General features: G+C 45.4%; 1 protein-coding gene and 1 long non-coding RNA gene across 7 annotated transcripts in view; both read left to right on the top strand.

The window, feature by feature from the left end:
• Positions 1-25,761, top strand: part of LOC119175625 (solute carrier family 15 member 1) — a 441,245-nt gene that overhangs the window by 335,393 nt on the left and 80,091 nt on the right. The window lies entirely within an intron of this gene.
• On the top strand, positions 2,276-10,153 carry LOC142777369 (uncharacterized). Its single transcript, XR_012888059.1, has 2 exons — positions 2,276-2,639; positions 4,868-10,153. It is a non-coding gene; the product is annotated as an uncharacterized LOC142777369 (long non-coding RNA).

The following is a 25,761-nucleotide window of genomic DNA, read 5'->3' on the forward strand; positions in this document are numbered from 1 at the left end:
CGTTCGTCGGACTCGCGGGCCTGTCGTCGACATCGACGATACGAAGGTGAGCCCGTTACTCGCATGCGGACCTCGACCAGTCCTGTCGTCTTGCACTCTCGCATCCACTCGGTCACCCTACCCATACATTACGTGACGCTTCTCCTGCGCGCCGATGACACTCTCCCGCGTGAGCATCAAGAACTCCCGTTACCCCCTACCACGCCGCCATTGTATATCTCAAGCGTGATGCTTGTTGTTCCATTTTTTTTCTTCAGCAGCAGCTGCACGGCTAGACTGAGGCTAGCTGTTACCCGCTGCATGACGTCTTTGCATGCACGGGCGACGACCGGCTGCCTTTGCAGACCAGTATATAGGGTGAATTAGGGACAGGAGGATGTGGGGATCTGAGACGCGCCCGCGACCATTTCACGGGCATTCCGCCGTACTGCCTCTCATTTTTCTTACCCGTGCTCTGTTGACGGTGGGTGGCGATAGATGGCGTCACACGTGGGCGCAGCGCGTCTTCTCGGGGGCTGCGAAAATCAGCGAGGCCAAGTCACGTGCGCGCTGGAAAGGGCCTTTCCTCCGTTGGCCAGCGCCCGGTAAACACTTTATTTTCCTTCGTCCGCGTTCCTTTTGGGAAATTGCCGGACTGTAGCCTGTTTGGGTGCCTAGGCATTCCCGCCGGGCGTCCTTATCCGAGTGTCAGCTTCAGTATCGTACGCAAAGCCAAACAGCCGTGCCTAGTGCTTGAAGTGATCGCACCACGCCAAGCCGAAGTTGCCGTAGGCCTACACGTACACAGTAAAATTTTTTACACCCTTATGGGTGTAAAAAGGGTGTTTTCAAGATTTACACCCTCTTTGAATGAATTTAACACCCTTTTCTTTGCTGGTACACCCTCAGAGAAGGGTGTAACGGGAAAAAGGGTGTTATTATGCCGTTCGTGAGGGTGTTGAAGAACAGAAGGGTGTACACCTATAATTGTTGGAATAAAAATTGTTCCGTTTAACGTCCCAAAGTTGTCATATAATCATTAGAGACGCTGTACCGAAGGGCTCCGAAAATTTAAACCACCTGGGGTTACTTAAGGTGCACCTAAGTCTAACTACACAGGTCTCGCACTCTTTCTCGTCCATTAAAAATGTGGCCGCCGTGAACTGCCGGGATTCAATCCTGCGACTTGCGGGTCAACAGTTCAGCACCATAAGCACCAGACCACCGGCGCGGGAGTCCACGTGCAAGAATCGAGCTGCATCCATGCTTGCAAATCAAATGCCACGCATAGCGCAAGGAATGCATGCCTTTCCTAAGATAACAATGTCGCAGGGATGAAAAAAATCAAGGAAATGATTGAGGCATTGACAAATTTTACAAAACACTAAGAATAATTGAGAAAATGTAAAAGAGACTAACTTCTTCTCGCACTGTATGATTCGACATGCTTTGCCGCTTTATATCGTCCACATTATATGTGAATAAATGAATGGGCTACTGTCAAGATCTACGGACAGCACATATTCATGTGTAGAAGCAATTGAGAAAAAAAAAAGCTTGAATTTATTACAAAAAACCCTTGCTCGGTCAAAAGCCGTTCGAGTGCAAGTTGTTTTCACAAGATTATCGAAGACGAGACGTGCTTGGTCCAAAAAGAAAACAATGCACTACCTTCTGCAACCATGCGGGAGCACGGGAAGTGGTTTTTTAGGTGAAGAAATAAAGGTCAGAGAATGGCACGGTCAGTGCACGCAGCGCCTTTGCGAAGCGAAGGGGAGAAGGGTACGAGAGGAGGAAGAGACACGCCTCTCGCCCCCCCCCCTACACACACACACACACACACACACACACACACACACACACACATATATATATATATATATATATATATATATATATATTGTGGGACACTGCGACCCACGCCGTAAAATTTGTATTTGCTATCTATTCTCTTTGACATCCCCTCGGGGGGGGGGGGGGGTGTATGAGGTGATCAGCAGGGGGCGCTGCAACCCCCGTCGAGTTAAAAAACTTACGTCGAGTTACAGTGCCCCCTCTCTATTTCTCTATGTACCTATAGGGATTTACATTGCCCCCTAAGTGACCAAGGGTTGCCCCCGCCCCCCTTCCCCCGTGGTGGGCACGCCTATGCATAGACACCATCAATTATTGCAATAAAATTTTGTGTGTAAATGTGTGCGTCAACCATAGTACATTTCGAAGTCAAGAACATGCGTGTTTTAGGTGATTATTACCGCTGTTCTTCATTTGTTAAAAATGCATTGTACCTGCAAGCGTTTCAAACTTCGCGCGCTAAAGTCACGTGTTAATTTCTTAATTCGTTTTTTTGTGAAAATAAAATTATTTTTCCTGCTTTGTTTTTATGTTATATATATTTCCAATTACTTTATATACTTAACCGCATTACTTAAGCATTTTATTGCGCCTTTGTACGTCTGCGGAACTGTAACCCCGAACTTGTTTCGGCGTGCTCGCTGGTCGGGCGCTGCAGCTTGTCGGTTCTGCATCGTTTTTTCTCGTTTTTTGAGGTGTGCTTGCGCGCTGCGTTCGTGTTTTGTGTTCTGCCGGTGCTGCCTATTACGAAGATGAACTCTACACAAGCGAGGACGTGTGGCGTCGCATTTTGGAACACTCGCCAGGTACGTACCACATTCCTGCTGTCGGCACTTTGTCAACAACGAGAGCGTGATAACGACGCCATGCTATGTTTTTCGTTACATGTGGGTGATAAGTGAAGTTTTTTAACGTAGCGAACCTGTTTGTGTGTGTCATTTCATCAGGATGTAGGCGTTTTTGTAGGAAGTCAAGCGTGGGCGAGCTTTTTCTTTCGATTCAAGCATGCTTCGGTGTGTGAAGCACATGGCGCGTGCGTGCGCAGTGGGAATTCGGCGGCGGATTTGTGCGAGTTGTGACGGCGCTCGCCTCTGTCGGCAGTGGTGTTGGCAGGGAGCCCTGCTCGCGATGGACCAATATTTTGGTTAAATAATTGTTGGGCGAAGACGGCGTTTGTTAGCTGTAAGCGTTGATTACGCCTAGGGCGCGTATGTTTGGATCTCTTAACTTGAGGATTTTTTTTTTTTTGCATGTCTGTTCATATTGTGTGCTACAGGAGTCAACGGGTTCATTTGTTGTACGTTTCATACGTTGTACGTCCAAAGCAGTTTGAAAAGTTTCATATGTTGTACGCCCTTTTTTTAAACTGCTATCAGAAATTGCTGCGGGCAGCCGAACGTATGCCGGTGTATGCATCCACGCCGGCACGCATCTTTGAACTACTGTGTTATCCGAGTTCGCGTGCAGCATGCTGCCTCGTCTTAGATACGGCTCGCAAGGCTTGCACGTATATACGCTTACGTGTTTATGCAGTCCGTTTAGTCAAATCTGAGCTTACGTTATACACTCGCAACATAGGTTGTCTGATGCGTTCGGAACCCATGAATTTTGAGCCGTTCGTTAAACTTGAACTGTATTTCCGAACAAAATTTTCATGGCTTATTGGGGCCGAATAACTGTAGCTTAACTGAGTGAGCCCTAATTCGATCAGTAGTTCATGCGGTAGAGCACATTTTATTTTATTCAGCTTGTTTTCGCTATGCTTAGATTTCATTATTTTGTGGTGGTTTATTAAATATTGTATGTGCCTCGCCAAAACTTTGTGTTCAAACTTCGCTAAGCAATTTTACTTGTACGAACAGTAAGAACAGTTTAGACCATCACCTCCAATGGCATTTAATAACAGATGACAAGCTTATGCCGATCTGGTCAGAAACACACATGAAAAGATTGAAAAACCACATATTGGCCTCGAATAAAAGCACAGTCTTTGTCACTTGTGAATAGGGCTTTTGTGTGGGGGCCAAAACGTCATGATTTCAATTAGGGTCAGCATGTTGTTTTGTCTTCACATCAGATGACAAGCTTCAGTAAATTCTATAGGCATGCGCTACAGTTATAGAAGGGATCTGTGGTGTTTGGAGAAACAAATATATCATTTAACGCTCAAAACTTGCAATAATGCTATACATCATAGTATGCATACATAAGGCATGCACGTGTTGCTGTGAAAATGGAAAATTGGACAGTATGTTCATCTGACAATCATGAATATAGACTGCATGTTTCCAAGCTGTTGGCATTGACGCAATTACACAACTTCAAGAATCAGTCTCGTCAAACGTTTATTGTGTATTGCTAAATCGTGACCAATGCCTTCCAGTATTCTTGTTACTAGAGATCGTTGCAGAAGCTTGCATGCTTTATTGGGATGGTATTTAGCTCAAGATGGGTGCGTTGTATTAGCACTTCCACATTTTTTCCCATTATTATTAGACAGCCTGTAATGAGGGGTATGTTAGGGATGAGTGAGGGGCACTGCCTCTTTAGCCACCTGGAATCATTAAATTAACAGCCATAATTTAGCAGTTGACAATAGTAATTTAGTGAAACCAATTTTCTTCGTTATCGGCATAATCGTTCTAATGTAGGCAGCGGAAAGAGAGTTGCATTAGTTGTGTTCAAACTAAAATTCGTAATATAACTTTATGTGTTACCTCCAATGGATACTTGATCAAAGTGCATACCGTCATGTACGCACTGCCCTATTATTGAATTGGCATGTATACGCACTATGCCAAAGCGCTATTCAAGTATATTTTGTGACAGATCTGTTATGTGAAAAATGCATATTCTTTCGTAAGGTTGCAGCTATGTTCGCCAAAAACATTGAGGATGTTTTTGTTGTAGCATGTCTGGTTTTCGTACATCCTACTCTTTTAAAACAAAACTTTCCAGATCATTCTAAATTGAGTTCCAAATTCTGCTTCGTTAACAGACACATCAGTAAATTGTCTTTTTGTTTCTCTCGCAGTCTATACATGCTCGTCGTAGGAAGAGAATGTGGGAGACGTCTGGAGTAGCCCATCATCCAAGGCTGGCTCGTGGAAAATTTGACTGCTGGTGCACATCAGTGGCGCATGGCTTCTGTTTCTTCTGAAAAGCGAGCTGCAGAGAGCCACCTGGTAGCTGTATTCAAGGAGCACAAAGGTTCAGGGTGTTCAAAGTTAGCCCTTTTGTTTTTCCTTAAAAGAGAAGTCAGCGCTGTAAGTTATCTATGTAAAGCCACCTCTGCTGATAGCTATGTATCGAGGAGAATGCAATGTGAGACAATAATTATCACTGTCAGCGGTGCCATTAAGTTTTATTAATCAACTTAATAGTGACCACAGCAGGAGATCATGTATGTGTTAAATATTTGAGCCAGTCACATTTCTACATATTGTCACTTGTAAGAATTCTAGCATGCCTGTGCTCAGATATCCTGCTGGAAATTTAGTTGCGGCTTGCATTATTATGTGTGCAGGACAGTGAGCACTAGCACAGACTCTGATTTCATGCATTTAATCTGACCGTCGGTGGAAGGCATGGGCAAACATTAAAATGGTTACTCTTGCTATTCGCTGGCGATAGCAAGAACCGACTGCTCGTTCCGCTATGGAGTGATATTTTGCTAAACCTCACTGCCTTGCATGCGTAATCATGAAAAGCAAAATTAAACTTTCAAACGGGATATCTAGAAGCATAAACATAATCAAAAAAGTTTTCCAAGTGGGACTGTGTAGAAACACGACTGCCTCCAACTTTTTAATGCAAACATACCTGCTTATTTGCGTTACTAAAATTTCAATATTTTTGGTTGATAGGCCAGATGACAGCATTATTTTATTACTTTGTGTCCCCCTGGACACAATCTGCCAAGGTGTTTTTCTGTTCCTAAGGCTAAAATTCAATGTAACTAGGCAGTGCATTTAAGAATGTGTCAGTGCTGCTTACTGAGCTCTTTATTGGATATTTTGTTTTTTCCAAGATCTACTGAGTGTGTTGCTCGCCAGACTTGCATGTCATGTTAATTGATGCCTTATGTGCAATTGGCCATTTAGAAACACTTTTTGTGTGGTGATAAAAAGTAGCACATTAATGATTTTATCTTCAGTGTAACCTTCACTGAATATTCTATTTTAATATATTTTTGTCACTGTAGTTATTTCATTGCCTTTGGGAAGTTCAATTCATAAGTACAATCAAGTGTTTTCCCACTGTCATACTTCATCGTACCTAACTTTGCCAATACCAAACCATGTCGGATATTTTACAGTGATACATACTCATGTTTAACATTGTTAATGATAACTGATAGAAGGCATACTAGAATATTGTAACGTGAGTCCTTGGATCAGAGGGTTGAATGGTGAATTTTTTCAACTACATAGTAATATCTGCTTGCTTTATTTCATGTCAAGTGTAATGAGAATAATATTTACCGAGGTTAACGTGTTAAAACCATGATATAATTATCAGGGACACTGGAGTAGAGGGTTTCAGATATTTTGACCACCTGGGGTTCTTTAAATCCATCCACGTCTAAGCAGACACGTGTCATGCATTTCCTCCTTAATCGAAATTGCAGCCACCACAGCCATGGTTTGATTTTGTGGCCTTCAGTTTAGCAGTCAAGGGTTACTTGAAGCGTTTATTAGTTGTGGGCTGTGGTCTCGCTTCCATGATGCATCTTAAGTACAGCAGTTTGGTGCCAACCAGGCATCTCTACTAGTGCACTGGTGTTGTGTTTTTGCATTCGTAATTTACTGCAATATTTAACTATTTTATCAAGATGCATTTCTGAGCAGCTCTGCGAAGTGTGTGCTGGTGCTTATTACATTCCTAATTTTTTGTAAGAGGTAATGATTGTTGCATGTATTCTGAGTTAGATATGAAGTTACGAATTTTCCTTCTTTTATACTCTGTAAGAGTGTAAATGTAAAGCCCAACAAGTCACTCTGTTATACTTTGCATATTGTACATCAGATGGCTAAATTGTGTGTGCAGAGCTTATATAAACAGCCCATAGTGTTTCGAATGCCTTGAAAACTGCCTTAGGATCAGAAAAAACTTGTGAAGAGTGGGATAGTCTGGGTGAACAGTGGAAGTTCCTCAGATAGGCTGGCTGATGTTTCGATAGGAGGACTATGTTCGTCAAAAGTGCCGTTTCTTCTCATCTTTGGCATGTTAGCTTTAAGGGGGTTAGTAGAGATGTCATCTCCTGGTGGTGGTGCGTGTCTTTGTTGGCAATTGCCGCCGGAAAAGCAAAAAAAACTAGAAAGCAAACAAGTGCAGTCCTCACTTCATTTCAAGTTCACTGGTAGCAATTCACAATGTTCTCGGAGGGTAGAGAAAAAAATGGAAGCAAAAAAGAGGAAACACGCAAAGTAGGAGCGGTGTGCTGCCGCTACAGAGGCAAAAAAAGCGAAGAGCTTTAAAGTTTGAAGCCAGCAGACAGTCCCCGCGTTTGGCCATCACAAAGGGTTGCCGACGATAAAGGCCTATGCTGTTCTCGAACATCTATGAATGGGACTCGTAAGAAAGCGGTTACGAAAAGGCGCGAGAGAGAAGCAGGCAGCTACCTTTAAATGCTAAGATTTCAAAGGTAAGCGACAACAGATGTGTTCAGAAGAGAATGTGTTTAATTGGGAAAGTCATTGGTTAAAATATGCTTTCACTATCCCCGTAGGTGGCCCGCTCAACAGAATTGCCTCAAGAATTTGGCGGCATGTTGGCAGAGAAATAGAGAAATTCAGAATGCAAAGGAAATAAGCATCAACGAGAGAAAGGCAGAAAGAAAGGAAAAAATTAAAAAAGGTGGGTTGGAGGTAGATGACACGCTAGTGTTAACAGACGAGGAAAGGAAAAAAGAGACGCAGAGAAATTTGTGGCTTGGCAATGACTTAAGGGTGCACGGTAGTAGTGTTTTTTGAAGCGACAAAAGAAGAAAGAAAGCTGTGGTTGAAAGGTTCTGGCAAATAAAAACTTCGTAGTTGTGTGTTATAGACACATGTATATCTATATTTATAATTTAAAAAATTTCAAGAGAACATCAATAGTACACTTGTAGTCTAGGAGCGATTCCATGTAATACCCGTTATGTCTATTTGAAGGTTGAACCTTTCTCATTTCTAAATGCTGTCGTAATTATGCTATGGCTTTCAGCGATTCTAAATTGCGACGTGCTACATTGATTCGTGATCGGTGTAGGTGCTTACATTTCTGTATCAAATGTCATTCCTTGTATTTCCTCTCTCATGGTGAGCAGAAATTCGTAGAACATAAAGCTATGCTTGGTCGAAATTGTGGCCCTGTTGGTTGAAGTGACTGGCTACTGCTTTTGGTAAATTGTGTTTTGTGTCTGCACAGTGGTCCTTCAGTCTTACGTGAATTGGCTGCCCAGTTTTGCCTATATATTGTCTGCAGGTGGCGCACTTAAGACAGTATATTAGGTTGTTCGAAGTGCAGATGAAGATCGATGGGACCTTGTGAATGTAGTCAAATTTTGTGCTTTTTAAGTTGTTAGCCAGCTATATATTTTTACAGGTGGAGCATCTGGGCCGGCCACAGGGACCAGACGTCCTAGTGTTTGCTTTAAATTTTGCGGGAATTAGAAATGCGTGGCACGTAGCATTTGCAACGCTAACTTAAAGACATGCTTGTTCACGCAAACTTAGACTAGGACGTCTGATCCCTGTGGCCGGCCCAGGTGCTCACCCTGCAAATATATACAGCCGGCTACCAACATAAAAAGCACAGCATCTGACTACATTTACAAGGTCACATAGAGCTTCACCTGCACTTTTAAACAACCTAATATACTTTTCTGAGTGTGCCAGCTGTAGAAAACAATATATAGGCGAAAGTGGGCCGCCAATTCACGTAAGACTGAACGGCCACCGTGCAGACACAAAGCACAATTTACCGAAAGTAGTAGCCGGTCACTTCTACCAACAGGACCACACTTTCTAAAAAGCAAAGCTTTATGTTCTACAAAATAATTTCCGGTCACCACGAGAGAATAAATACATGAAATCATAATTTATACACAAATTTATGTCCCTACACCCATCAGGAATTAATGTTGCACGTGGTAATTTGGAATCGCTGAAAGCCATTGCATAATTGCGGCCATATTTAGGGACTAGAAACGTTCAACCTTCAAATAGACATAACTGGTATTACATGGAATCACTCCTAACCTACATATTGTAATAATAATATTCACTCTAAATTTTAAAACTTTAATTATAGATATACATGTGTCTATATACACGCAACTATGAAGTTTTTATTTTCCAGAACCTTTCAACCACAGCTTCCTTTCCTCTTTTGTCGCTTCAAAAAACACTCCTACCGTGCACCATTAAGTCATTGCCAAGCCACAAATTTCTCTGCGTCTCTTTTTCCTTTCCTCGTTTGTTAACGCTAGCGTGTCGCCTATCACCAATCCGCCTTTTTTTTTTTCATTTTTTCTTTTCTTTTGTGTTTCTCTCGTAGTTGCTTATTCCTTTTGCATTCCGAACTTGCCAATTTCTCTGCCAACATGCCGCCAAATTCTTGAGGCAATTCCGTTGAGCGGGACACTTATGGGGATAGTGAAAGCATATTTTAACCAATGACCTTCCCCAATAAACACGTGGTCTTACAAACACATATGGTGTCGCTTACCTTTGAAATCTTGGCATTTAAAAGTAGCCGCCTGCTTCTCTCTTGCGCCTTTTTGTAACCTCTTTCTTATAAGTCCCATTCATAGATGTTCGAGAACGGCATAGGCCAATCAGCAACCCTTCGTGATGGCCAAACGCGGGGACAGTCTGCTGGCTTCCAACTTTTAACCTCTTTGCTTTTTTCGTGTCTGTAGCGGCCACCCATTGGCAGCACACCGCTCCTACTTTGGGTGTTTCCTTTTTTTTTCTTTTTTTCTCCACCCTCTGAGAACATTCTGAATCACTACCACCCAACTTGAAATGAAGCAAGGACTGCACTCCTCTGCTTTATAGTTTTGTTTTTCAGGCTACGATTGCCAACAGGGACACATGCCACCACCAGGAGATTACGTCTTTACTAACCCCCTTGAAACTAATATGCCAATGATGAGAAGGCTAGGCACCTTTGACGAAGATAGGTTCTCCTATCGAAACTTTGGTCAGCCTATCTGAGGCATTTCCACCTGTCGGCCCTCGTTTTGGTTTTGTTGTGAAGAGTGTGTTTTTGAGAAATGGATGCTGTCTCTATTACCTAGAAAGATGCTGAAAAATAAAACTTGCAATTTTAATATGTGGTGAAGCTTCATGGGGTGCGGGCTGATCTGTTAATCATTTTTCTTCGGCCACTGACCTTACCTGTTCGAATATTGGCGGTAAAATGCTCTAACTGTAGTATGTATGAAATATCATAATAACTGTGTTTGCTTTCAGTTGAGAGAAAACCTGTGTTGTGGTACATGTACTTGACATTTATCTTACGCCAATATATGTCTGCTTTTAGGAAGTGGGAAAAGATATTTATCAATAAGTGGAAACGATGTCTGCCAGAGCAGCTCTGTTATTTTTGTATAATCAGAAAGTTTGAAATGAACTAGGTGAGGCTGAACTCGCATGGTTTTGCGATACCAAGTGTAACTGCAAATTAAGTTGCTGAAATATGTATATGTCTGCATCCTGCATGGGAAGTGTGCACTGTTACGGGTAATAATGTTTTTTGAATATAATGTGTTCGTGTGTCTACACAATCGTATGCATACCAAGCACCTTTGCTGTATCGACTCACTGAGCCACCAATTGATATACCCCAGATGTTTATGCTATTTAACACTAAATATTTGTATTTAATTGTATAACTATAGAAGGCAGTCTAAATTTCTATAGTCGGCTTTACAAAGAAGGCTTTGAGAAATATCATTGCATTTCAGTAAGCTTTCAGTACACACACACACACACATTTTTTCATCCACTTTTCTTTATTCTTTCTTCTTATTTACATTCTATAGGTTCTAATAACTTCCCCTGTACATTCCTTGGCATTACTGTCTGTTAGATCTCATTAATATATACATATATATATATATATATTAATGAGATCTAACAGACAGTAATGCCAAGGAATGTACAGGGGAAGTTATTAGACCGAATTGTAATGTAAATGTGAAGAAATGTGGGTGAAAAGATAACTTGCCATGGACAGGAACCGAACCTGCGACCTTTGAATAACGCGTTACTCGAAGGTCGCACACCCTTTCAACACCCTCTTAAAGGGTGTTAGCTGAACACCCTACACGAAGGGTGTTCAGCAAAATGTTAGGGTGTTCAACACCCTTCTAAGTAGGGTGTATCTGAAAACACCCATAGGGTGTTCCTCTGGCGACAAGCCAGTTTACACCCTTAAGGGTGTAAAAAAATTTACTGTGTACGAGGTTTGCCCTAATTCTCTCGGCCAGACCCAGTGGCCACCGTGAGAGTGCGCAGCATTGCCGCGAGGGACCTATTCCCAACCGGTGGGTCAAAGCTCGCCGTTGCCAGCTGCGATGTGCTCATGATCTCCCCCTTATCGTGAACGTCCGCATGTATTCGCTCTCCACGTCCCGAGAGCGAACGTTGAGCTGTTGTCTGGGGATGCCACCAAATGCAGTAAAGTGTTTGTGTATTCCTATTAATCGAACACTGTTTTTCCGTGCCGTGCCAAACTCTTTGATACATGAGCGCACGCGGAGCGGTGTGCTACACCTGAGTAGGTGACGGAGACGCGGCCCTGTGCCTCGCTAAGCCTGAACCCGCGGTGATCTTCCGCTACTGTGAGTAGCGAGGACGCCACAAGATATACGGGGTAGGATGCGCTAGCTTCCTTTTTCTTCGGAACGAACATCGCCTTTCTGGCCGGGTCGTCTGCGCACGCGCTTATCTCGGGAGCGATCAAGAATAGGGAGGGGGGGAGGCGCTTATGGTTGCTGCACTATCGCGGTGACGATCAGCTCACGGCTCTTACTTCAACAGCAGACGGGAGCTTCTATGTGCTGCGCACTCAACACAAAACAACCGTACCAAAGGTGTTGGGTGTGGGTGGACATACCGTGGCGCCACCATGCAGATGGGTCCATGTGACGTACGTAGTTGGATTGCTTTTCCACCCTCTCGCGCGCAGCCACTTTTGCGTCTCCTCTTTTAATCATTATTTTCTTGTACTTTACTCAACAAAATTATCAAAATATTACTGCAGCTTCTTGCTGATTCTACGAAGTGCTAAATAACTGCCCTGAAAAAGTTTTACGCTTCTCATAATGCCTGACTGTCGAGTCATCAGCTATAGCCACCTGAATGAAAAAAACACGGGGGCCGAGAGCGCCACCTCTGTAAAAAGTGGCAACTCATTCCGTGCGAAATTGAAGTATCAAAGGAGTGTTATCGGTAAATAAACTTATCTTTGCTAAAAAAATGCGTGCAACCACGCTACTTTATTCGTTGTAGAATTGCGTCTAAAGAGGGGCCCCGATTGACATGACACGCATGCGCAAACTACATTTATGTTCAGCACACATAACCCTACCAAGCACAGCGCAAGCGGATTCCACGCTTTGTGGGAAGCAACGTGGAAGCAACACAGCATTCTTATAGCCGCATGCAGCCGCAACCTTTCTGTTATGATTGCGGGCAAACGTAATATTCACACACGCACGCGCATCATTCATAGTTGTTGCTTTTATCTGTGGTAAGCTCCTAATATTTATTGCACAAAATTTCTATGGTGGTCACACGTTTCACAGTCGATCGCCATCGAGCCACACATGGGTGAAAATTATGAACGATTGGTTCAGGTCCAGCACTCCTAGAAAGGAGTTAATCATGATTAAAATTGCGATCAGCCAGCCGTATCATTTTGGGCCCTTAAATGTGCATGCTAAGAGTCTTGCGGGCCGTGATCTAAACAGCAATTTTATGTTTCAGTAAAATTGCGAATGCCCAGTTTTATTTTTCTTTGTTTACAGCTTCATTCATAAGTTGTGTTATATTTCACGGCAGCTCTTAGAACATCAATCGGTTCTCGAAGCTGACCACGTTTTCGCCTGTAGATCAAAACAACATTGCGAGGAAGAGACAGTAGCTATGGGCCCATTCTGCAGATGTAATCTATATGGAAAGAATTAAATCTGCGAGCTGAAGTCACGGATGGTAGGGGCGTTGGCCGATTTTTTTTCGGACGGGGAACCCCTTTGAATAGAGTTGGGCCCGGGCAGGCAGAGGTGGTACACAATTGTTTTGTGTGCATATACCATAATTTTTTTTTTTTTGGGGGGGGGGGGGGGGCACGGGTTTGGTGTGCTAGTCTCTGGCAATGCCACTGGCGGATGGAAAACCGTGTGTTCGGGAAGACACACAGGGACAGACGAGCGGGGAGGACGTAGATTGCGGTAAAGGTTACCTTGGCGATAGAAGCAAGCTTTAGCAAAGACGGGAGCGGCACATGTATGACGTAAGAAAAAAGGTTTCGTCGAACGCGCTGGCCGAACACGCAGAAGCAACTGGCCACAAAATTGACCGCAATAGGGTGAAAATAGCGAAAACAAAAAGGAAAGAATTGGACTTCCGAGCTATCTTTTCTCTTTGAAAATTCAGACAGCGGCGCACATTTTTAAATGTAATAACGGCAACTTCCCCCACATTTACACTCCTACGTCCTATTTTAAAATATATATATTCGGACTGTTTGCACCATCATTTTTTTTTGTTGTTTTGGAAGAGGCTCCCGTGCGGAAACTGAAATTATCTGCTTTTATGTGAACATTCTTTGTCTAAGCTCATTTTAACACCATGGGCACGAAATAACCTCCACAAAGAAAGAGAGAGGTGACAGGGGCATCGCATACGCAGCGAACTCTGGCACGCTGCCTGTAACGTTTACTGCGACTTTCCACATCGTACACTCTACAAAAGTCTGTGCCCCGTAAGTCAGAGCAGTGCACTACGGCATCTCCCATAATCATATGATGGTTTTGGGACGTTAAACCTCACATATCAATCAATTACGTCAGAGCAATGCAACGATGTTCAAAAATGAAAACACCGGGAAGTCGCGATTAAAAACAACGCATCCCACCGTCAGCTTTCCTTTCCGCAACCATCCCACCGTCATCCCACCGTCATCTAACGCATCCCACCGTCATCACGTGATCCCGAAGCGGGATCACGTGATGTAACCCTGCACGTCGCAGCGATTGCAGCGCTCGCGCCTCCAGTGGTGGGCCTCGCGCCCAGGACCTGGATTGGCGGGCGACACATAGATGCGCACTACGCTTAACAAACTGCCACCAGCGGCAACACCCGACCATGTATAGCCTTTAGTACCCGCGTGCGCTGCCCACAGGAGGCGTTTCTCATCAACGCCGTCACTACGCACGAGCCTTGTTGTGTTCATCCAATGTGGCCGCGCCGCCGGTAACTTGGTTCTTAGCAAGCGCATTTTTACAGCAATTAATATTTCTCGTAAATATGCTAGCCTTGCTTCGTAAAACATTTGAATACGTTGCCATCGTATTCATTGCTTCGCCCTTTTGGGGAAACTGTGACTTTCTATTGGTTACATGTCCGCGCTTCTTAATGAGGTTAGACACACGTTTGACTTGGGTTACCACAGTGTTTATATGACATGTCGTACAGTAGCCTCGCATGATCACGGTCATTGAGGAATGGAGTGAGCGGTTAAACGCGTTTCGCAACGCGCTAATTACAGTCGTTGTTCTCGTATCACGGGCGGTCACAGACGTCGCATCCGAAGCCAATGTGCCACTGGAGAAACTCCCGCCCAAAGCAAGGGTTCGCCCCGGCGAACGCGCTCTCGCAATCATCACATTGACGTCACAATGCCACATTGTTGCAAGCTTTAGACATCGCGAGGTAATTGGCGGCGTGGTTAGCACCAGAGATTGCACTCGCGATCGTGATTTAGCGCGGCTTGGAAGGCTGCCGGATCGTCGGCGCGCAGTTGCTGACGGCACTCGGCCTCCCGGGCCTGTTTTCGTGCCCAGACTGCTACATCGTCCGGCGAAGGCGAGCTCTCTCACGTTTCCCTTATCGGCGCTCTTCTAGAGTTATCCGTGGCATACCGATGTGGAACGTTGCAGTAAAAACTGGTGTTATCACGCTCGGCGCCACGACTCGGATAAGATGCATGACGTCACTAACAACACAGCCAATGGCGTGCGTGGTTAAGTACGATGCCGCGAATGACATAACTTATAACACAGCCAATATAGACCCGCTCTTCACAGCGCTGCCACACGGTTTTTGCATTTCTCCGAGTCATATACAGCTTTCCCAGTAAAAATTTGGGTGGCCGCTACGTAGCTGATGTTTTCAGGGCATCCAATAAACTGGCTCAGGTATGTGCTTTGCTATAAGGAAAAGTTGAGAGTATAGATAAGCCAGACGCTAATAAGTTTGGTGTAAACCACAGAATAAATTATGTTTCGTGTGCAGCGGGGCTTGTGTATCAAATTCCATTATCTCGCGAACTTTATTATGTGAGACAGACCGACAGACCGCAGTGCCAATAAAAGGCGGCGGGAGCACTAACCATCTTTACATAAAGGCTCACCTTCCCGTTTGACAACGCGCTCTGCCATGTGTACACCCGTTCTTTCTAACGTGTTCAAACACCGGTCACGACGAATTCACTCCTGAAGTTTCTGAAGCCCTTTATAATGATAAGTCATGTGATTGTTGCATCAGCGAAACCTCGGTGACATTGCACAAAAGCAGGATAATTTTTTTGACGAGCGTAGTTTTTAACTACTTTGTTCTTCACTTGTTATGCTCGGTTTTTTTTTTTTTTGCACTTCAGGGAGCACTGACATCAAATTTCAAGATCGAGACATGTCCGTCATTCGATCACTTGGTATGCATAGGTCTTCTAGGCCAAATTTCAATTACATTCAACGCTTGGAAGTTATTTTAATTCGATGTCAAACAACGTAGAGAAGCTAAAGAGAAAAAAAAACGGAAAATAGACTGCCCTACGACATCGACACTAGTGCTACGTGTTCGATGTGATACAATCCACAAATATCATCCTGAGTGACGATACGCTAGTAACAATGACGTCGATGATCTGAGTGTGTTTGGAGCCGACTCCCGGCCATGCCCTCAGCACGGCCGCTGGTTGACTACGCACCACCGTGCGGTGCGTAGTCAACCAGCGGCCGTGCCCTCACTGATGGCTCTCCTTGCTGTGTTGAAGCGTGCGTGCGATTCATCGTGTCGCATAGGCTGTTTTGACATGTGCACCACAGCGTGTGTGGACAACACGTGCCACAATGTCGGGGAACCTCTGCGCAGTGAGAACGTGCACGTCGAGGCGCGTAAAAAACGGAAATTGCGTGGAGTTTTATGCCTTTCCAAGCCACGAACCTCAACGCAGCCAGTGGGTTGACTTCGTACGCGCCGATGGACAGAGGGACTGGGTGCCTAAGAAAAACAGCTACATTTCCTCGCTTCACTTTGCGCCGAGCTGCTACAGGGTAAATCCTGTGTTGGCGAATGAGTTGGGTTTCACTGGCAGTACGAGGCCCCTTCTCAAAGCTGAGGCTAAAGGGAGAGGAAAGAATGAATTGGCCGAACCTAGCCGGCGGAAAACGCATGAAGTGGCTTTAGTCTACATCATCACAGACACAGCTGGACTGACTGCACGCGCGCTCCTAGCAGACGAAATTCCAGTGTGCGCGACGTCATTCTTTTTTGTGAAAGCAGCACCAGCTGTACAGCGGCCTTGACATGGCCGCGAGGTAGCGCTGATAACACTACAATTTGGCGGGCTTTCGACCCATTTTGAACCACGTTCGATAGCGAATATATTTATCAATATTGCAGATATTATTTCTTACCTGAGATGCGTTTTAGTTTGTGAATCGCTACTAGGTGGTCGATAGCTACTCGTCGGTGCAAAAATCTTGACTTGAGTAAATTTGATGACAGTGCTCCTTTAGGCTAATGTTTCCGTTGAATAAGCCTTCAGTTAGGAGTGCAGCACTTTGTGTGTTCCTTCTCTTCTCTGTCTTGGTTGCTTCAGTGCGCTGTTTTCGTCAAACGTGAATACGTAGCAACTCGCCCAACTTGCCGTCTTGTTACAATAGAGGCTTCTGATGCTGCACAAGGGAAGTGAAGATGTGATCTGGCTGAGTGTGAAGAAGGGGAGATTGCCAACTGGAAAAGTGATTTCTTCCTCTCCAACTCTTTTGACAGCAAAAGGCTGCAGTCCAACGCCAAGGGGCCACAAAGCACTGCCAAACTTGAGAGATAAAACCCCTTCGCAGACTGTCGCATCCTCTTTTCGAACATCTCACCTCTCTTGCTCCTGTGCAGCCAGTATGTGAGCTCACGCTGACAGCATTCCCAATAGCCGTCCAGACATTGGCACTTTTTAATTTTATATTATTTACGATAAGCCATCACTTTTCAATGGCGCCGGCTACTTCTTTTCGCAAGTAATATGCGTGAAAATAGCAGCGATAAAAAATGTGGCGAAGTCGCATGTGAATCAGATCGACGGACGCTAAACCTGATAATGCATGCGATGGACTAGTGAGAATTTTAGGAACGGGGGCTTCCCATTAGATACAGAAAACCGCTTTTACTAAATAGTTATTTAAAGGAAGTGCCGTAACTGTCTCTTACAGGTGAGGTCACCTCAACAGCCTGACACTTGGTATGGGGTAAAGGGGCTGAAACATGAGGAAAGAGGAGAAAAAGTCGCAGCTTTGCCGCAAAGGCGTAACAATGAACGCGATAGCAACAAATTGGACGTTGACGCGCAAAATTGCAAGCCGATCGAAACGTTCCTCGCGTTTCTCACGAACAAATGACGCACAAAACGTACTCACGCGTGTTGCTGAACGCGAATAAGCGTCTCAGTTGTTACTTTGCTGTGTCTGAAAGGCGCGCCCTTTTCGCAAACGGAGACTGCGCGATGATTGCAGTGACCTTTGTGCATCCGGTAACTACGCCGAATTGTTCTGGTGAAAGCCCAAGGCGTACGATCGCCCCGGTCGCAATTGAGTAACTAAATCCCCGGCACAATTGCGTCGTGCGTGGCAAGAGCCGTGTCATATAATCCAAGCACCAGAGAGTCAGCCGGCTATACCACGAACACTGCACGAACGGCCATAGCTAGTGCGGCTATCACCACATCCTTCGAGTCGATGGCCTAAGCCAGCGTAGTCGGAAAAAAAGCTGTGGTGGGGACCGAGTCCGTGGCGGTTGCGGGCGCACTCAAGGTAAAGTGCGCGTGCCTGTCAAAGTAATTCGGCCGCCACCAGTGACAGCAACTCGGAACGAGTGGCCCTTCACGACCACCGTACTGCTCCGCTTGTCGGTGTTGTTGACAACTGTCCTGGTGTGTTTCAGCGCTTGGTGGGGCGTCACTGAGCCATCCGAAGGGGCGAGTATGACCGTGGCCTTGCAATGGACCTGCCAAGACTGGCAGCGCGATTTATCCGGTACATGGTTGCCGCTCTCGCTCAGACCACCAAGGAATGCCATGGTGCATGGTCTTTTCGGGTGACTGCCACCACAGCGGAGGCAGGGCTCGTCGCACGAGCAGGCCACAGTGGCGGGGCCGCAATGACCGCAGCGGGCGCATTGAAGGGGCTGCGGCTGACGAGGGCGGACCAGCCTTTGCAGCTTAATTAGAAACACCTCTGGTGAGACGGTGGTGCGCTCAAACGTCAGAGTGAGACACCTGCTTTGGCGGACGTAGGAGAGGCTGGGACGGCTGGCAGCAGATTGACTGTGATGTGGTCGGTGTCTAGGTCTGCGTCAACACCATGTATGGTGCCCATGCAGGTGTGTACCGCAAGAAGCTTGCACTCAACGTGGATTTCGCAAAAACTGGTCCACTTTAAAGAGTGGCGAGAGACTCGCGAAGAGTCGGATGTCCGCTGCCATGACATTGCGTAGGATATCAATGTGCACGCGGCCGGAAATCTGGAAAGCCGCGGTGACACTGTGGCATACAGCGAGAAAGTTTGCTTTTTCTCCACTGGTCGAAAGAGAATGGTGCTGCAGGAGGGGCCGGGTGTTGATCGGTGGCTGGTTGAGAATAGAAGCGAGGACAGGCAGGTAAACGGCACGTGGGTGCTCCAGTTTTCTTCCACGACGTTTCTAGGAGGGTGGCGTTCTCAGGAGTAACCGCAGGAGGATCTCTGTCGCCTGAATAGGGGTGTGCAGCTCTCCTTTTCGTGCACGCCCGGGGATGAGCTTTGCTGGTCAGTGGTGGACGCGGGCCAGTGCTTCTTGTCACGGAGCGTCGGTGAGGCGCCCTGTTGTCTCTGCTGCTTTGGGCCGAAATGCGTTTTTCAGAATACTGTTGGCCCGGGCCAGGTTCCAAAGAAGAGCTGGGCCCATGCCTTTTGGGAGCCCTGAAAAGGTCTGTGCAGGGAGGCGCAAAGTTCGCGTGAACAAACACATCAGGGAGCACTTCAAAGCTCAACTCGTTTTTAGTTAACGTGAGCACTGCGAATCTTTATTGCTTAACTACTCACAAGAGAAGTGCCTCACTGGCCCTACATTGCCGGTCATGATCCAGAGCTTATATATGCGGGGTAGCTGGTGAACGGTTGTGCAGCACGAGCCTTCGTTTTTGTTTCGATCAAGAACCTACATGCTGCCTGCATCGTCGTTGTCTTTTCGCGGGAGAGGGTGCGTTCTCGTTCTTTGCGAGCACAGTGTTCATCACAGAAAGAGCGTTTCCATAGTCAACGCGTGCCATTCGGTCTCTCTCGCCACATGGTAAGTGCTGAGGTGGTTACGCCCTCTCTTGCGCTCAAGCATATGTACCGTCATTACAGAAGCAGACAACGATGCACGCCCACACGCAGATACCCTAATGCGCTTCGCTCTTAAAATTGCATGAGAGCGCCCAGGAAGAGTTCGTGTAGCTTCTTGTAAAGTAGAGAATTCTTTTCAACTAGCGTATCATAAATAAACTTGGTGCTTTTTCGGCAACTAATCTTCAGGTTACGTAAACGAGCGTAGTTTTGGCGCATGACAACTCCGTGTAGTGCCACAAAGGGTATACCATGCTCAGACTTTGTCAGTGCAAACAACAACTCAAAGCTTCGCTGAAAGAATAAAATAATTCACCAGAAGGCGTACATCTTGTGCAATGGATATGTTTGGACGAACGACTGGCACTATCAACTACTTCTTAAAGTAGGGGAGAATTTGGCATACGTGATTGGTCACGTATGTTATGTGGGCAATTGAGCCAACAATAGGCTGAGGCTGATTCTGTTTCATCGGAGTCTTCAGCTAGTATACTTGAGCGTCTTTTATTTTTCAGGCTTGAAAGACGTTTGATTAGAAATGTAGACAACGTAACGGTGTTTGAAGTGTTAAGGACCTAATTGTCATCCATCCATGCACCTCACGTGGCGTGATCCTTCTCGCACTAAAGTGCTCAATACAGGCCAGAAAAAAATTGTCATAGCTGGTGTTATCTATGCGAAGCCTTTACTGCCTCATACTCCGGTGACTAGGGTCTGGTCCACTGGCACGGTGCCAGCTGTGGCGTCTCCCCCTCATGCCGGAGGGTAAATGATCCTTGTGACTGCTAACAACATGTACGGCGCATGCACGGTGCTCAGAGCGCGAGAATATGAACGCACGTAGAACGAAAGCAGGTTAGTCTCGCAACTCGCGGTTATTAGCGATAAAAATAAAAAAAATATTTAACAGACACATTTCTTTTGTGCGTCATTTGACTGGGAGAGCCAGAAAAGGCATGCCAGTCCAATGGCCAGGCCCATTCGCTGAACACATTTTGGAATTCGAACATTTCACTATTTTTGCATGTTCCGGGCCGGGCCAGGAAATCGAGGGCATGAGGACCGGCATGCTCTGAACTGGATTAATTGATATGTGTGATTTAACGTCCCGAAACTACCATGTGAATATGAGAGACGCCGTAGTGGAGGACTCCGGAAGTTTCAACCACCTGGGGTTCTATAACGTCCACGCAAATTGGAGCACTTGGGTCTACAGCGATTTCACCTCCATCTAAACTGCAGCCGCTGAAGTCGCGAGCTCTGAACCAGAGGCAGAGTGCTTCCAAGCTCAGCTAAAAAAAAAAAGAAGTATCTTTCATCTTCTGCCATTATGACTAAGTCAGCAATAGAGATGGCTATAAGGTTTATCGTCCCAAAACCGCAATTATGACGGTCATCGTAATGAAGAGCTCCGGAAACTTCGCAGGGTTCTTCAACGTGCTCATGTATATAGGTACACGACCCTCAAACATATTAAGTTGTGCGCGATTGTATTGTTTGGAACACAATATTTTAAACACTTGGTGCTGATGTACCGTGATTGCAAGCTAAGAATGTGGGCACGGCTACCAGTCAGATTTGTCCTGGACAGGCCTGGACTGACTGCAGTCGAAGCAGACGTCTATACGAGCACAGAACACGCGCATTATAAACAAGACAAGTGAGTTTCTCGATAACAACTCTGACTTTTGATACTCAACTCAATTTCACGCGTGAGAGGCCGAAGGCAACGAGCTTACAAACTTGAACAACGAAATCGAGCAGCCTGACGAATGAAGATTTCGAGGTCGAGCATAACGTTCTCCTGAAATATAAAGAAAATGCTACTTGGATGCTAGTTAGCAGTAATAATAGCTGCACGCTACAGCCGTTGACACTAACGAAAAATTCTGCAATCATGTAGAAATATTTACCAGTAAAGCATTTCGTAAGCTTGGCCTTTTAAAATGCTGCCTACGTCTAGCTACCTCAGACACTAAACTTTACGCATTTTATTCACTCATTAAGCTATCCTTAGAGTATGCTTCTAACATATGGTAAACGCATAGAGCTTATCATTCTAACATGCTTGAGTCAATTCAGAATAAAGCAGTTAGGTTCATTGCTTCCTCATATTCATGTTTTCACAATGTATCATCAACGAAAAAACCTTTTGGTATATTACAACTTATTACACGCAGAACATATTCCAGATTATCCTTCTTTTCAACACCTACTTTAGCAGCAGTTTTTTCTCAGGGAAGTTTATTCATCCATCAGGAAAAATAATCAGTCATGGTTTTTAGTGATAATGAAGGTTGTGAGCTTAGGATACAGGAGGTCACGCTGGAAATAACAGATAAATACAAATATCTGGGCGTATGAATAAGCAATGGGACCGAGTACCTAAGGGAACACGAAATATACGTGACGACTAAAGGTAACAGGAGTGCAGCAGTGATGAAAAATGGGGCACTGTGGAATCACAATAGGTATGATGTTGTGAGAGGAATATGGAAAGGGGTCATGGTTCTTGGGCTGACGTTCGGCAATGCGGTCTTGTGCATGAGATCAGAAGTTCAAGCAAGATTAGAAATTAAGCAACGTGGAATACGTAGGCTTCCTTTAGGAGCTCACGGGAATACACCAAATCAGGGAGTACAAGGTGATATGGGATGGACATCATTTGAGGGAAGGGAAATTAGCAGCAAGATAAAATTTGAGAAGGGATTGAGATAAATAGGGGAGCAGCGTTGGGCTAGGAAGGTTTTCAGCTACTTGTACATGAAGAATGTCGATACAAAATGGAGGATGCGAACCAGGAAGTTGATTGGTAAATACTTGGAAAACAGCAGGTGGCCAAACCAAAAAAAACTATCGGTTAAGAAGAAAGTGAAAGAAACGGAGACTGACATGTGGAGAATGGGCATGATTAAGAAGTTCGCACTAGAGATCTATCGAACTTTTAAGCAGGAAATTGCCAAGGAAAGGATCTATGATAATACTCGGGGTAGTTCTCTACTGTTTGAGGCAAGGACGGGAGTACTGCGAACCAAGACTTATCGGGCGAAATATGAAGAGGTAGACACGGTATGCAGTGCGTGTCGAGAAGAGGAGGAAACTGCCAACCACTTGATAATGTTCTCTAAAGGGCTTGACCCTATAACTATAGGGTGAAGTTCAGGATGATGGCGCAGATCTTTTCAACGCACTGGGTTTTAGGGACAGGGAGGGCAAAATATACTTTAAATGAGTGGAAATAACTAGAAAGAAGTTATATTATTGGTGGCTACAATCAAGGCACGAGTGAAATTGAATCCGTCACTGCAGAGTACCAGTCCTTAACTTCACTATTTAAAAGTAAATAAACAAATTGAAATCAAGTTTTTGGTTTAATAAGTGTACGGTGAGGTGGCGTAAGCCACCGCCCAGTGTAAAGGGTGCAGCCATATTAATTCATCCATTCATCCATACGTCAGCCAAGGCGGCGATGCGCTGCGCAGAGACGGGAATCGACCGCGCGCTTGGGCAATGTGACACATTTAAAATATATTTTGTTGCTCGTGCATGGCTTCAAATGGCGACTGAGAAAATTTGTGAACTAGCTTCTGTAAATACAAGATGCCTACGCGGGCGTGCGACTGCACTGGAATATCCAGAGGGTGCCGAAATTGAGTGCGTGACGACACTAAAACATTTTGTCGATGTGAAGTGGTAGAAGAGTGGAACGATGAACTCAGTTTTGAGCCATTGCTTGCAACACCTTCCACGGTGAACCATCATTTCCTCAAGCACTAATCTGTAAATGAAGCCCCATCATTCGTAACGTCGAAGTTAGAGATGAGAATCACGAGCGTTATCAGGATGAAAACCTTTTATTATCTGCACTCTGGTCATGCAACGCATTTCCGAGTAGTGACTCACTATTTGTTTACAACAATGCGCTAATAATTGGTCGCGAGTCTTTTTTTATCCCCCCAAAAAATTTTATAGTTCACAAGCGCCCCTGAGAACATTGTTTCCCTTGGGCTGCAAACCTAGGCGACGCGCCTGAGCTTCAGGTACTTCCCCTTTTCACGGGAAGATGCTCGCTCCTTGTGGATTGCCTTTGTGCAAAACGCAAAAGAGTTAGCACAGAATACTTGGTCACTAGATTGGTGAAGCTCGGACGATGTTGTGCGCAGCCCAGTGTGGCATCTTTGTTTGTTTGTTTTTGTTTTTTTAAGCAGGAAACAAGTTCTTCCAAGCTGTCACTGTGAGGCTCGTTGCAGCTAAACCACTTTGAAAAAATGATTTCAAGAGTGTCTACAAATGTGAAGAGCTTCTCCGAAAGGCCTACCCATAGGCGTCCGCGCGAGGGGGGGTGCTCAATCTGCTTTAACATCGACTAGGTGGTGGGGCACTCTTTTAGTCACCTGAAAGGAGGGCGCAAAATCTGCCTCATACACTGATTTAATACGGAGGAGGAGGGCGCTGCAATGAACCTTCGCCCTCCCTGAACGGGAATCCTGCGCACGCCTATGGGCCTGCCCCTTTCAATGCGGACGATTTCGCCCTTCACAGTGGGCTCGAAGTGTCAAGCAATGTACCTCTCGTCGAAGTGCACCTGGCACACAGCCGAGTTTTCTTGAAGCAGCTTGTCAGCGCACGGCATCACTCTCCGCCACTGCGCTAACAGAGCTTTGTCTTTTGGAACGCCGAATAGCACGTGCTTCTTTTTAGCTGCCTTGTAGCCTGTAGTGCCACCTGGGATAAAGTAATGACTTTGTTTTCGCGCCACAGAAGCATTGATGTCAGAGTGCCACGGCAATAAAAAAAAAGAGGATGAATGCACCCGACAAAACTGCCGGAAACGTGCAAACAACGTATAAATAAGGTCCCTAGATGAAACAAGTTTCCAAGGTAGCCTCACTCATTGTTCTCTATGCCGTCCTCCTCACTCTCTCGCTTAATCCTCCTTTTCTCTGCCATCTGTTTTTGTAATTGGTCCATTCCTTGCACGTGATCTTGCAAATAGCTGGTGGTATCATTTCTTATTATGCAAAATGTTCAAAATGAGTACGCATGCGCATATGACTCCAGCCGGATTATCATCGTGGCCAAAGACAAAATCGTAGCCAGGACATAAACTGAAGAAAAGGAGCGTTTCAGTTGGCGCCCAGTTGGCCAAGATTGTTCGCAGGGCTCGTTCAATGCAATATCCGAGTTTTTCAACAACGCTTGGTGGCCGCAAAACAACAAAAAACTGTTTCGCTCTTTTCAGCTTACCTTGTTCTATTCGAAATGAAGCACGCCGCGAAGTGTAGTTATGAAACATTTCACGCGAGTGCTTTTCTGCAACTCCGTCGACGCACGTCGACGAGGATCCGCGAAGTGAGTTGATTTATCGGTTTTTATTGAAACGCCAGGAGCACGTCTGCTGCGCGTCTAAGGCATGCTAGCTGTTACAAATACTTGTGCGTATGCACGTGTACAGAGCAGCTGGAGCATGTAATCAACGAACCTTCAGGAACATATAACGCTTCACCAGTTCACCACAACGCGGCATAAAGGAGCCAAAACGTGCTGCTTCGGGGCACTTCACCTGTAGAACTCAGGAAGATCCGCATCTGTGTCCCGGCACGAACAAAACACATTCGGAGAACTGAACTTGTTGTAACTGGACGAACTACGATGTACGACGCTAGACGTCATGGCTAGTGGTGTGAAATATAGAAATACACAACGCTGCCAGCTCAGTAACGCATATCCCGCTTGCTCTTGTGTTGTACCGTTTCTCTTCATAAAAGGTAAGCGATTATTCTACGACTCATTTCGTTCTATTTCTTTCATTTACATCTACTCATCGTAGCAATTGAACTTAAATATTCGCTTTTTGATGAAAGTATTGAACCTTCTAGGGTGCGCTCCATAAACACAGGCGAGGAATAAAGAGAAAGGTGTCGCTACCTTGGAAACTTGTTTTGTCTAAGAACCTTACGTATAAACGACTGTGCGCGCCGCCCCCACGCGGTTCCTTCGCAGAGGCTTCAGTGCGCTCCGCGGCCGCCGCTCATCAAACTTCCCTATGCTAGCCGCTGTACTGGCGGGAGTCC

The sequence above is a fragment of the Rhipicephalus microplus genome, chromosome X (assembly GCF_043290135.1).
Source record: "Rhipicephalus microplus isolate Deutch F79 chromosome X, USDA_Rmic, whole genome shotgun sequence".
Lineage (NCBI taxonomy): Eukaryota > Metazoa > Arthropoda > Arachnida > Ixodida > Ixodidae > Rhipicephalus > Rhipicephalus microplus.